Below are 12,240 nucleotides of genomic sequence, written 5' to 3' on the forward strand. Positions count from 1 at the left end.
TCTTCAAATATGTCATGGTAACGTTCCGCGTTCTTGGACGGCCAGTTTTTCCTGCATCCTTAACCGAACCTGTGGTCATTAGCTACCTATGACAATTCCTTATTTTATCTGGACGGATTGTGGCATTCCTTCCCGTCACCGTATATCATAATCTCTGTGCAAGAACAACGGGTTCACACCTGTGGAGTAATGGTTAGCGCGTCTGACCGCGAAACCAGGTAGCCCGGGTTCGAATCCCGATCGGGACAAGTTACCTAGTTAAAGTCTTTCCGGGTGTTTTCCTCAACCCAATATGAGCAAATGCAGGGTAGCTATCTGTGCTGGACTCCGGACTTATTTTACCGGCATTATCACCTTCATTTCATTCAGACGCTAAATAATCTGAGATGTTGATACAGTGCCGTAAAATAACCCACAAAAAAGCAACGGAATTCTACATTTCATAGCCTGCAGCAAACTGCGCTCGCTCGCGGACAGGCGATCAGCCATCTTTGCTATTGTTGAGGGTAGTTCCTCTCACGGCCACCGTCTATAGTATCGACGCGACGCGCGAAAATTTAAATCCTATTTAATGATTCCATCGGTATTAAAAATTCTGCAGCCATTTAATAATACCTAGTTATTTCCAGCCTACACTATAGATTGAATTGAATTATATCAGTACATAAATTAAGTTACTACTTTTACGTATAGACTTTATCAAATTAAATAAACATGTTCTAGTCCTTAAAATTCAACTGGAGGATAATGCTGTAGTATCTTCAGTGTATTGTAAATATCCATAATTTAAACATGTATATCACTATTGTATTGACTAAGGCTGGTTGAGTGGAAGGGAAGGCCTTACGGCCTTAACTCTGCCAGGGAAAATAAAACATTCTATTCTAAGGCGAATGTCAGGTAATCTATGGTTTATAAAGTTGTTATATGCGATAAAACAATGTGTTGTTTTAATTCAATTTGTTGTGCAGGTTGAAATAATGTGAAAGTTTTCAAAAATATACAAGAATAACATGTTAATGAAAACACCAATCACAATGACTACCAGTTCAAAATGTGGTCCGGTCAGTTTATCGCATTTCAAACACATAGGCGAGATATAAAAATACTTTTTTTTTTCAAATGTCAGGTAAAACCCAAGGAAGTGTATGAATTATTAACCAATTGAAGTGTCGCAGCTAAGATACTGGAAATTTTATAATCTACGTTTGTCTGCGAACAATTATATTCGAAAATGAGCCTAATGAAAAATGTTATGCGTACACATTTAACAGCTAATCACCTCGTGACTGCCTTAACTTATGTAGTAATATTCATCCTAATATAGACAGACTCGTCCTGACCAAACGGTGTAAGCGATCTAGAGCTTACAAGTGATTATTTATTGTGAGTTGTAAGGCTTAGTGACCATATGAATGTTATATTACGTATTTGGCTAGATTTGAAATGTTTGGTGTAAGGGCCTGGAACATTAGTTTTGTATATCCCTAAGTGGCAGAGAAGTCAATTTATTGTAGCTACCCGTTGATATAAAGACAGCAGCTACGTCCGAAATATTGTGAAAGGAGTGAAATTAATCATATTTACTTCTCCTCCCTTATACCCATTCCTATCGTATACTTGTTAAAATTCTCTTGTCAATTTTATTAATATTTGTGTTCCAGAAATGTTGTTTAATTGAATGTTACTGTTTTGGAACAGTATCCAGCAGACTCAGTTTAACAATTTTATTACATAAACTATGCAAATCGCCTTAAATAAACCCTTTTATGACAGATTTAAAAAAATAGTTAATACACACAATAATAAGAGAAATTTCAGTTTATTATTTGGTAGGTACAACCATCGTATTCCACAGGACTTCACTCTCTCATAGGGGCACGGCCCACAGTTTCAGAATCACTGATCTAGAGTAACCTGTAGGGGATCCTAGGAGGAGAAGAACTTGAAAGTTTACCCATTCCGAGTGCTTATAAGGGTGGAACTTCTAGTCCCCTTCTGGCCGCTGCTTCAGAAGAGGCACGACGGGTTATAGCCGGTCTCTCTCACGTCCGTTACAACAACATAACTTAACTGCCAACAAGAAACTTCTCAACAACTGAACATTGACTAAGGAATTTATCCTAACACTCCGTAATATTGGGGCTAGTGTAAAATATAGTTGTGGCAATAGTGGCTCTAGCAAAATAAATAATGATGAAGATTATAGTTCAATAATAATGATGATGATAATAATAATAATACTAATAATAATAACAACAACAATAATAATAATAATAATAATAATAATAATAATAATAATAATAATAATAATAACTAGTTCGATTAATTAAAATGTGTCTCAGTGAAAAGTACAGCAGAGTTCGTATAGGTCAGATTCTGTCAGATGCTTTTCCAATTCACTGTGGGGTAAAGCAAGGAGATGCACTATCACCTTTACTTTTAACTTTGATCTAGAGTATGCCATTAGGAAAGTCTAGGATAACACAGAGGGTTTGGACTTGAACGGGTTACATCAGCTGCTTGTCTATGCGGATGACGTGGATATGTTAGGAGAAAATCCACAAACGATTAGGGTAAAACACGGGAATTTTACTGGAAGCGAGTAAGGAGATAGGTTTGGAAGTAAATCACGAAAAGACAAAGTATATGATTATGTCTCATGATCAGAATATTGTACGAAATGGAAATATAAAAATTGGAAATTTATTTTTTGAAGAGGTGGGGAAGTTCAGATATCTTGGAGCAACAGTAACAAATATAAATGATACTTAGGAGGAAATTAAACACAGAATAAATATGGGAAATTCCTGTTATTATTCGGTTGAGAAGCCTTTTATCATCCAGTCTGCTGTCAAAAAATCTGAAAGTTAGAATTTATAAAGCAGTTATATTACCGGTTGTTCTTTATGGTTGTGAAACTTGGACTCTCACTTTGAGAGAGGAAAATAGGTTAAGGGTGTTTGAGAATAAGGTGCTTAGGAAAATATTTGGGGCTAAGAGAGATGAAGTTACAGGAGAATAGAGAAAGTTACACAACGCAGAACTGCACGCATTGTACTCTTCACCTCACATAATTAGGAACATTAAATCCAGACGTTTGAAATGGGTAGGGCATGTAGCACGCATGGGCTAATCCAGAAATGCATATATAGTGTTAGTTAGGAGGCCGGAGGGAAAAAGATCTTTGGGGAGCCCGAGACGTAGATGGGAGGATAATATTAAAATGGATTTGAGGGAGGTTGGATATGATGATAGAGAATGGATTAATCTTGCTCAGGATAGAGACCAATGGCGGGCTTATGTGAGGGCGGCAATGAACCTCCGGGTTTCTTAAAAGCCAATAGTAAGTAATTATGTAATAATAATAATAATAATAATAATAATAATAATAATAACATGGTATCGTGTTTGGAAATGTTAGACTGGAACCACACAAATATCTCGTCAGATATAATAATGGAAGAGTGGAACAGAGAAAAATGTGGCTTAGTGGATACAGCGTCAGCACGTAGAGCTGAAAACTCGGGTTGAAATCCCAATGCTGGAGAGAATTTTTCTCTGTTCCGCTCTTCCATCATCATACGATGAAGCAGTATTTCTGCACTGGAATATCATATGTACTTCGGTACATCGTAATATAGATATAATAAAGTAAAAAAAAACTAATACATCAATAATTATGGAAGAATTCAATTGTAATGTTTCTTTTTTTGGAAAAACAACCATAGTCCAAAAACATAAACTTTCAAGAGAAGCAAAAATCTATCTGGCATGGGTGTTGTTGACACTTCAAGTTTGAAATTCATAATGCCATTTATTAAGATGATGTAGAAACGTGGGAAAACTGAAGCACGTTTATAACTTAAACCCTTTCCGCATACTGGGACAGATATGGTACATATCGGTTTTATATTCATATAACTTATAATATAATTATATATTTCCAATTGCATACTGGGACAGATATGGCACACTGTCAAGAAAAACTGGATGTGACCATATGTGACATCAGTTGAGAAAGAGAGAACTAATTATTTTATTTGAATATTAAACAAGTGTGTGTAAAACTGTCCTATGCAGTAAGGGGTTAAATTGTCTCACAGAAATACATACAGTATGTAAATGAAGGTAACTGTGGACATTAGTTGTTTTAAGAAAAATACTCTGTTGTGGTTGAAGTATGCCTCTACTTTAATATTTGTCTTTATTATATTCTGTTTCTTCTCCCTTCGTTGCTTACATTTCTTCCATGAGGTTACTTCTTCACCTGAAAATGACTCCATAACTAATACATTCACTTGGTAAAGTATTTTTTAATCTGAAGTGGCTTTTGTCGCGTACATAAGCAGAACTGCCAGTCTACTACAGTTAAAATTGTATGGATAATGTTTCAAGATGATATGAACGGGATATTTGTAAATGCTACCATCGTCCAGGACAATGGGTGTTTTCACAAAACAAGTCTTTGGACTGTGGAAATTCTAAAGATTGGTATACATATTTGAATAATAATTAATCTGTATTTCGTGGCGTCAGTCATTTCTATATTTCTGGACTGCAACAAAGTGACTGCCCACATATAAAAATGCAAATATGATATACATACAGATGTAACACCTTAATAACAATAAAATATTATATAATACAGTATAGTTACCATTTAATAACGTATTAAATATACACAGAGAATTATTATATTAATAGTTTCACAGTATTGTGCAATATAAAGAATTCGTCTCCAGAATAGAAAGTGTAAAATATTAAATAATTTTCTTTTTAGTTTTGGTTATGAGTCTTACTGCCCTCAGGAATACTAATGAAAATAGGCTTATATTGGGATTTCGTAAAAAAAATCTCTTTTTTTACGGTGATGGGTTGTTTGCTTTTCATCCAAACCCCAATATGGAGGATCCCATATCGGCTGTTGCCAACTTTCATTGTCTGTATTTGAGGAGCAAACTTTCAAAACCTAATATGTACATTTTCAGAAAATACAATTCATATGCCAAAAAGTTGCATCTTTGCAATGAACAAAATATTTTTAATGGTAAAATATTAAATCTAAAATTTCACCATAGAAAACATTTGTTAATTAGTCTAGAGACACACATTTGTGGCATGTTCTGGAAAGTGACATGTCAGGTTTTGAAAGTTTCCTCTTCATTTCTTGTTATGAATTTTTACATGTTAGCGCTCTTCATTACTGAGAAACTAATTTATTGCTCTTTGGTACCTTTTGGATCAATTCTTACACTCCTAACAAATCTATCATTCACATCAGCCACTCAGATGCTTTCACATGAAACTGAAGTGCTGAAATGATTTATAATAGTACATTATGCAACGAGCCTATAATGATAATAATTAAGACGCAAGTATGTTTGTTTCTGAAACGAGCGCAAGCGAGTTTCATAATTTTCATACGAGCGTCTTAATTACCATTATAGGCAAGTTTCATACGACTTTTTATGCTCGACCATATTTCTAACTTGAAATTATTCATAAGTATTCATGTTATGGTTATGTAAGTGAGGAGGGGAACTGACCTACTGAATTGTGAGATGTGCGCAGACGCGAAAGTATTGATTTTTTCCGAGGAACGAATGTCATTGGCCTTGATATAATCTAGAGAATAACATGAACATTAGTCTTGATATAACCCGGAAATTGATTTAGAATTGAAAAACGAGATGACAAATTGAATTTATTTGAATATTATTTACAATTAACGCTAATTATTATAGTAACAGAACATAACCTTCTGCGACAGTATTGGATTTCCAGCCTCCGTGACTTTTCGCTAGTTGTCTTTCGATTGCATATCCGAGAATAATCGATACTTGCGCTTTTATAATGGTACAATGGTTATTTCTGATTGGCTGAACAACTGAAGTATAATGAATAGGTGTACTTTAATGAGGTGCATTAAAGGGCTACTATCAGGTGTATAATAACTACATTTCGGCATAGTCGAGCATAAAATAGTTTTTTAAGTAGCTGCTATTAGATTGATTGCAAAGTGAAATAGAACGGCTTCCATTTGATCACTCCACACGTTCCCACGGATTCGGAAAGAAGCGATGTAACCATGCAGTCTTGGTTACTGGTTTGTAATATTCCTACCTCTTGCTAAACTAGACCGTTACATCTGTACCAACGAAAACCACTATCTCAAAGACATTTCTGACCAGCTCACAGACGTGGCTTCCGCTTGATTATGTCTTTCCTTTGGAGCTACAAAGGATTTAGAATTACTTTCATGTCTGAGCAAACAGTCTATCTTGAGCCCAAACTGTTCGCTTCCATTTTCGTCAATATTATCTCATTAATATTTTTATGTTTTCACCGTCATTCAACATTTTTTATCACACTGTGTGTATAATTTAAGACTCTTTCGAACAAGTAATGAACTTCTTTTAAGCTTCTTCTCAAGCGTATCGCTTCATAATTAAATACCTATGTGCATAATCATACAATAAGATTTTATCTTGCGAAGTTTACAATTTGAAGGATTTTGTAGAATATTTCACTGAATACATTTTTGGTAATATAGGGTGTCAAAAAAGTTCGTTTACAATGTTTCAAAGATGATACAGGAGGTAAAAACAAATGTATTTTTATGTGACAAAAAAATCTTGCAGAAGTACTATTTTGCCAGTAGGTGTCCTAAAAGTGTAAGTAGCTTGGCTTCCTTCAGACCAGTGAGTAGATTGTCAAAATTGTAAGTTTCACTTCTGCTAGTTTACCCGAAAGCTAGATTTGCAAAATATATACGTTACTGTAGATACGTTTACAGAAAACCACAATTTCAAATCACACACAGTTTTTGTGCGTCTGGTCGGCCCACTCGAAGTGTGTTGATATAAGTGGATGTTAATGTTTTTTAATGTTATGTTTTATTTAACGACGCTCGCAACTGCAGTGGTTATATCAGCGTCGCCGGATGTGCCGGAATTTTGTCCTGCAGGAGTTCTTTTACATGCATGCTGGGTAACTTTCGGTGCTGGACCCCGGACTCATTTCACCGGCATTATCACTTTCATTTCATTCAGACGCTAAATAACCTAGATGTTGATACAGCGTCGCAAAATAAGCCAATAAAAATCTTTTACATGCCAGTAAATCTACGACATGAGCCTGTCGCATTTAAGCACACTTAAATGCCATCGACCAGGCCCGGGATCGAACCCGCAACCTTGGGCATTGAAGGCCAGCGCTATACCAACTCGCCAACCAGGTCGACTATATAAGTGTAAAAATTGAGACAGTGTCGGTTGGAGTTCCTGGGTAGCTCAGTCGGTAAGAGCACTGGTGCGTTCAGACAGAAGTCCCGGAATCGATATCCGGCCCCGGAACAATTTTTTTCTTTGAAATTATTTAAAAAATTTCTCATTTATAGGATTCACCCTTATCCGCGGTTTTGCCAAATCGCAGTGGATTTTTGTACGTAACCGCCGCGGACAAGAAGGGATTACTGTATTTGCAAGTCGTATCGAAATGAAACCATTCACTCTGCGTCCAAATCAGGAAATAAAACTTTAAAGGTTGTGCATTGTCCACAGAACACAACTTACGTAATCGCAAAAGTAGAATGTCTCAGCTTACAAATCGTCCCGGTTAAACACTGTGATTAATTCTGCACAAATTCATACGATTTTACACAATTTCAATTTTATCATCTCCGCTTTTGCAAAATAGGACACCACTTGTGATTGCGTGACGTCGAATCGTTCGTCCCTCATGGTGAGTGTTCCTCGCGGTTTGTTCAAAATCGACAAACAGTGGTGGTTTCTAAAATACTCATATATTTGCAGAGTAGGTACCAGAGACCAGCAGGTTCTTTCCTCATCCAGGCGGAGACACGACAACTCAAAATATTGGTATGGAATACGGCAGACATCCACCAGAGATATGATTTACCGATTTGAGAGCTGGAGAAGAATTCGTGGTATGACGGGCAGCACACTCGGCACGCATCGTATTCCATAACGTCTGCACAAAAAGCCTACTTGGGCTGAAGTGCTTATGGATAAGCACCTCTATACCTTTCTATACGTACGGTAGAGGCATGCTCTTTTTTTTTACTGTTTCCATAACGACAGTGGTAATGCTAATCTTAAATAACGCCTTTTACAGATATCTTCGCGTCCAAAAATTCTTCCCTCACAGAGTTTTCTGTTGGTGGCATAATCGAGTAGATGTTAATTATAATTTCTAGAGAGAATAAAATACCCTTTTTGCCCAATTTCCTTAAAGAATAGCTCTAAATATTTTACAAATTAATTACTATGGATGTGTAGTGCATACTTTTTATCTTTCCACGCTCGCAGTGGCAGTGCACAGCGCAGATGTCCACAAGCGACAGTGGAAAAATAAAATATGTGCACTAAATTTAATGGCTCCATTTTTTTGCGTGTAATAATATTTAGACTGACCGCATAATCATGTAGAAAATTTTACTCATTGCCATTGATTAATAACGTTTGAGACTAGGCTGTTATTCTGTGAGTACGTATTTATGGCTATGCTATTATCCCTGCGATGTTATCACCACCCATTTACTGAAGAGGAGTAAAAAATCTGTGTGAATTGGAAATACGCAAATATTCTATAACCCGAGAGGAAACTAGTATAAACTACGAATTAAATGTTGTAATTCCGCAAGAACAGGGTTGTGAATATCTAGGAGTGTATTTAAACTCCAAACTTTCTTCGGGAGAGCATGTTGATAATGTTACGGGTAAAACATGGAGGACACTTCACTTTATTATGAGAATTTTGAAGAGGACTAACTCCAAATCGAGGTAAATAGCATATCTAACGTTAGTTCAACCGTTAATTGTATACGGAACTACATGTTGGGATCCCTATATCAGATAAATTCTTTAGAAAGAATCCGGTATAGGGCAGCTAAATTTGTTAAAGGTAAAAGAGGAGACGGGAATGACACGATAAAAGAACTTAAATGGGAAACATTGGAAAACAGACGTAAAGAAACTAGAATAACATCATTGTATAGAGCACATCTACGTCAAAAAGAATGGGTAGACATAACGGCTCGGTTAGAGAAGCCAACGTATTATGATAGGAACGATCATGATTTTAAAATGAAATGTAGGGAACAGAAAACGGATGTAGGTAAATTCTCATTTTTAAATCGAAATATAAATGATTGGACTGACCTACCTGCGGCGGTCTTTGAGGGCTGTCCTTCATTAAAGAGATTCAACAATAACTTAAAAGTTGTGTATAAAGTGTCAATTAAAAAAGAGACGCTACATTACTTAAGGTGACATATATTTACTTAGCCTGACGACTTATTCCCTTAGTTTGAATTGTAAATTAATTTAAAATAGCTTGTAAGAGGGTCGTAGACTAGAAATGTTTAGTTTAATATAGTTCTGTTATAAGTATGATTCTACAGAGCAATAAGGGTGCAATTGTTTGTCTTATTTGAACTGTTGTATCAGTGAAGCGAGGTGAGTCAGTGAAGTTATGGTTTACAGTGGCAGTGAATAGTTTCGATCAGTGACAATTTATAGTGTCAATGAAATGTGTTCTATAGTGTCAGTGAAATGTGTTACATAGTATCAGTGAAATGTGTCATAGTTTCAGTGCAGTGAGTGAGATGAGAATGAAGTGAAAGATTTATTTATTTTATTTGAATATACAATATTTCTTGAACCCTATTTTATCCGAAAGTAAATTAGGGTTATAGTTATAGACTTATAGTTTATATTATTACAATGAGAATTCATTTGACGTGGGTAACCCAGTCTTGATACTTGAAATTAACACTTATATCTACTACATTAATTTGAATTAATTAAAAGTTCTTAATTATATTACATATAAAATTACAAAACTGGTTATAACAGCATGTTTTTCTGAACACATTGAAAAATGTCATATATTGCATTACAAAAATGTAAATGTCCGACCAAAATAAATCTTCTGTTTTCGAATACTGGACAGTGAAGCCAAATGTCATCCGTAGTAGATACATGAGTATCCATGACCCGATAAAAATTGCGTTAGTATAAAATTCAGTATAATTTTGTTGCTATTTAAGCGGTTGTCGACACTAGGAAAAAAGATTTCTGTCGTAACTGAACCCATTGTACTGCATAGCCACTGATTGTTCCACCTGAAGTGAAAGATTAATTATCAGTACCAATGTGAAACTTACGTAGGGACTATACATATTATGTAGGTTGTAATGGAAAATTAGGTACACTTATTATGTTATTTTATATATTATTATTATTATTATTATTATTATTATTATTATTATAATTATTATTATTATTATTATTATTATTATTGTTATTAATTGTAATTATTTGTATTTTATAATTGTTGTGTATTAATTGTATTGTGTATTATTTTTATTGTGTGTAATTACGTTACCACTACAACCGGGTGTTTGCCCACTTGTAATGTAAATAAATACATACATCATTTAAGAATGTCACCATTGCCAAGAAGCTAAAAATACATCAACATAATCATCACCATCTAGTTGTATATGCTTATTTTCCAAAACTTCATATATTGCTAAAAAAATTATAATCCTCCACAATTTAATTTCGAAAATGTTGTGTTTATATGAAATACAATAATTATAGTTTGTCTTGGGTGAAATGTCTGTTTATCCTATTGTAAGTATGTCTTGTTCCGGCAAGAAAAATTGATACGGTAGGTCATGTACCAAAACAATTTCATTATCTATTTGCATTGACCAAGCCATCAACTACACGAATGTTTTAATTCGTACTAATATTGTATTATAATATTCTATGGCTTTATTAATTTGGTATTTTGATACCAGTCGGGATCCTAAATTTCACTAGTGTAATTTACTCGCAATAGACATTGCTAAAAAATTTGTGCAATAATATCGAAAAACTTTCATGGTATTACTTACACTACTATTTCCACTACATGCGTTCTTGGAGACAGATTGTCCATACCATTTAATTTGTGACACCTTACGTGAAAAATAAATGACTAGAAGAGTTATAGAGAAGACGGTAACTTTGTGTAACTTTTAAAATTGAACCAGAAGAAATATATTTCATGTTCAACACAATGTTTTCGACCGCTATGGAGTAACGGTTATCCTGTCTCACCGTGGAACGAGCGGGCCTGGGTTCAAATCCTGGTCGGGACAAGTTACCTGGTTGAGATATTTCAGGGGTTTTTCCCCCCCAACCCATTAAGAGCAAATGTTGGGTAACCTTCGGCGTTGGACCCTGGAATCATTTCGCAGGCAATATCGCCTCCATATCAATTAGATGCTAGATAACCAAAACAGTTGATAAAGCTTCGTAAAATAACCCGATAAAAACATACACTGTTGACATGGCTCGTAGATTGATGCATAATATGAATAAAATCCGACCAACAGCTAGGAGAAATATCTGTAATTCCCAATATAAAAAAAACAGTTGTTTCCATAAAATAATTGCCGGAACCTGTATACCCATGAAATTCTCGAACTTTTCCAGCATTAAAATATGTTCTCTTCTTATATGAAATAATCAGAAATTAACATTTAATTAGGAGGCTGTAGTATACGGTGAACCAATAAATATGACTCTGCTAGGAAACCATGATCATGTGTTGGAATATCGTCTAGGTGTTATCTACTGACAATGTGATAGCCTGTACTGCCATAAGTAAAGGACTGGCATCGTGGGGAATTCAGCCGAAATAACTTTTATTTTATCAACTAGAGATGAACAAGATCGAGAAAGCAAGACTAACAGCGCCCGCAAAGCCGAAAACCCGCACGACAATGTTGTATACGTCGCGTCGTTGATGTAAAGACAGCTTGTAAGTGTTTCGAGAAGTCGAGATTGAACACTCCCGAAGTACCGAACGTCAAGCAGCCTTGAATCGCCGTAGTTGTTTATACCTGACTGAACTTATATCTACTTTGGCAACTGTATAAACAATCAAGTGGCCTATTTGAAACATCATCTCTACCTTTCACTGCATAATAATCCGTTCCCCATCCTTTATTTAATTAATAGGCCCTTATTAAAAAGCTAGGAAATTTCTTTTAATATGTTTGAGATTAAGTGTGCAATCTTAAGTAAAAGATATTAACGTTATGTTTTATGTTTCTTAGAAATGCACATTTATTTGAGAATTGTTTTCTTTCTATTTATATAACCATAGGTAATATATAATAGAGCCAGAAATTTTTTGTAATTAAGATACTGTTCTGTT

The 12,240-nt window shown here is 35.0% G+C and overlaps 1 protein-coding gene across 2 annotated transcripts in view; it reads left to right on the top strand.

Moving 5' to 3' along the window:
* The window catches only part of Cirl (Calcium-independent receptor for alpha-latrotoxin), a 1,849,656-nt gene that overhangs the window by 333,363 nt on the left and 1,504,053 nt on the right, over positions 1–12,240 (top strand). The window lies entirely within an intron of this gene.

Source organism: Periplaneta americana, chromosome 10 (genome assembly GCF_040183065.1).
Source record: "Periplaneta americana isolate PAMFEO1 chromosome 10, P.americana_PAMFEO1_priV1, whole genome shotgun sequence".
Taxonomy (NCBI): Eukaryota; Metazoa; Arthropoda; class Insecta; order Blattodea; family Blattidae; genus Periplaneta; species Periplaneta americana.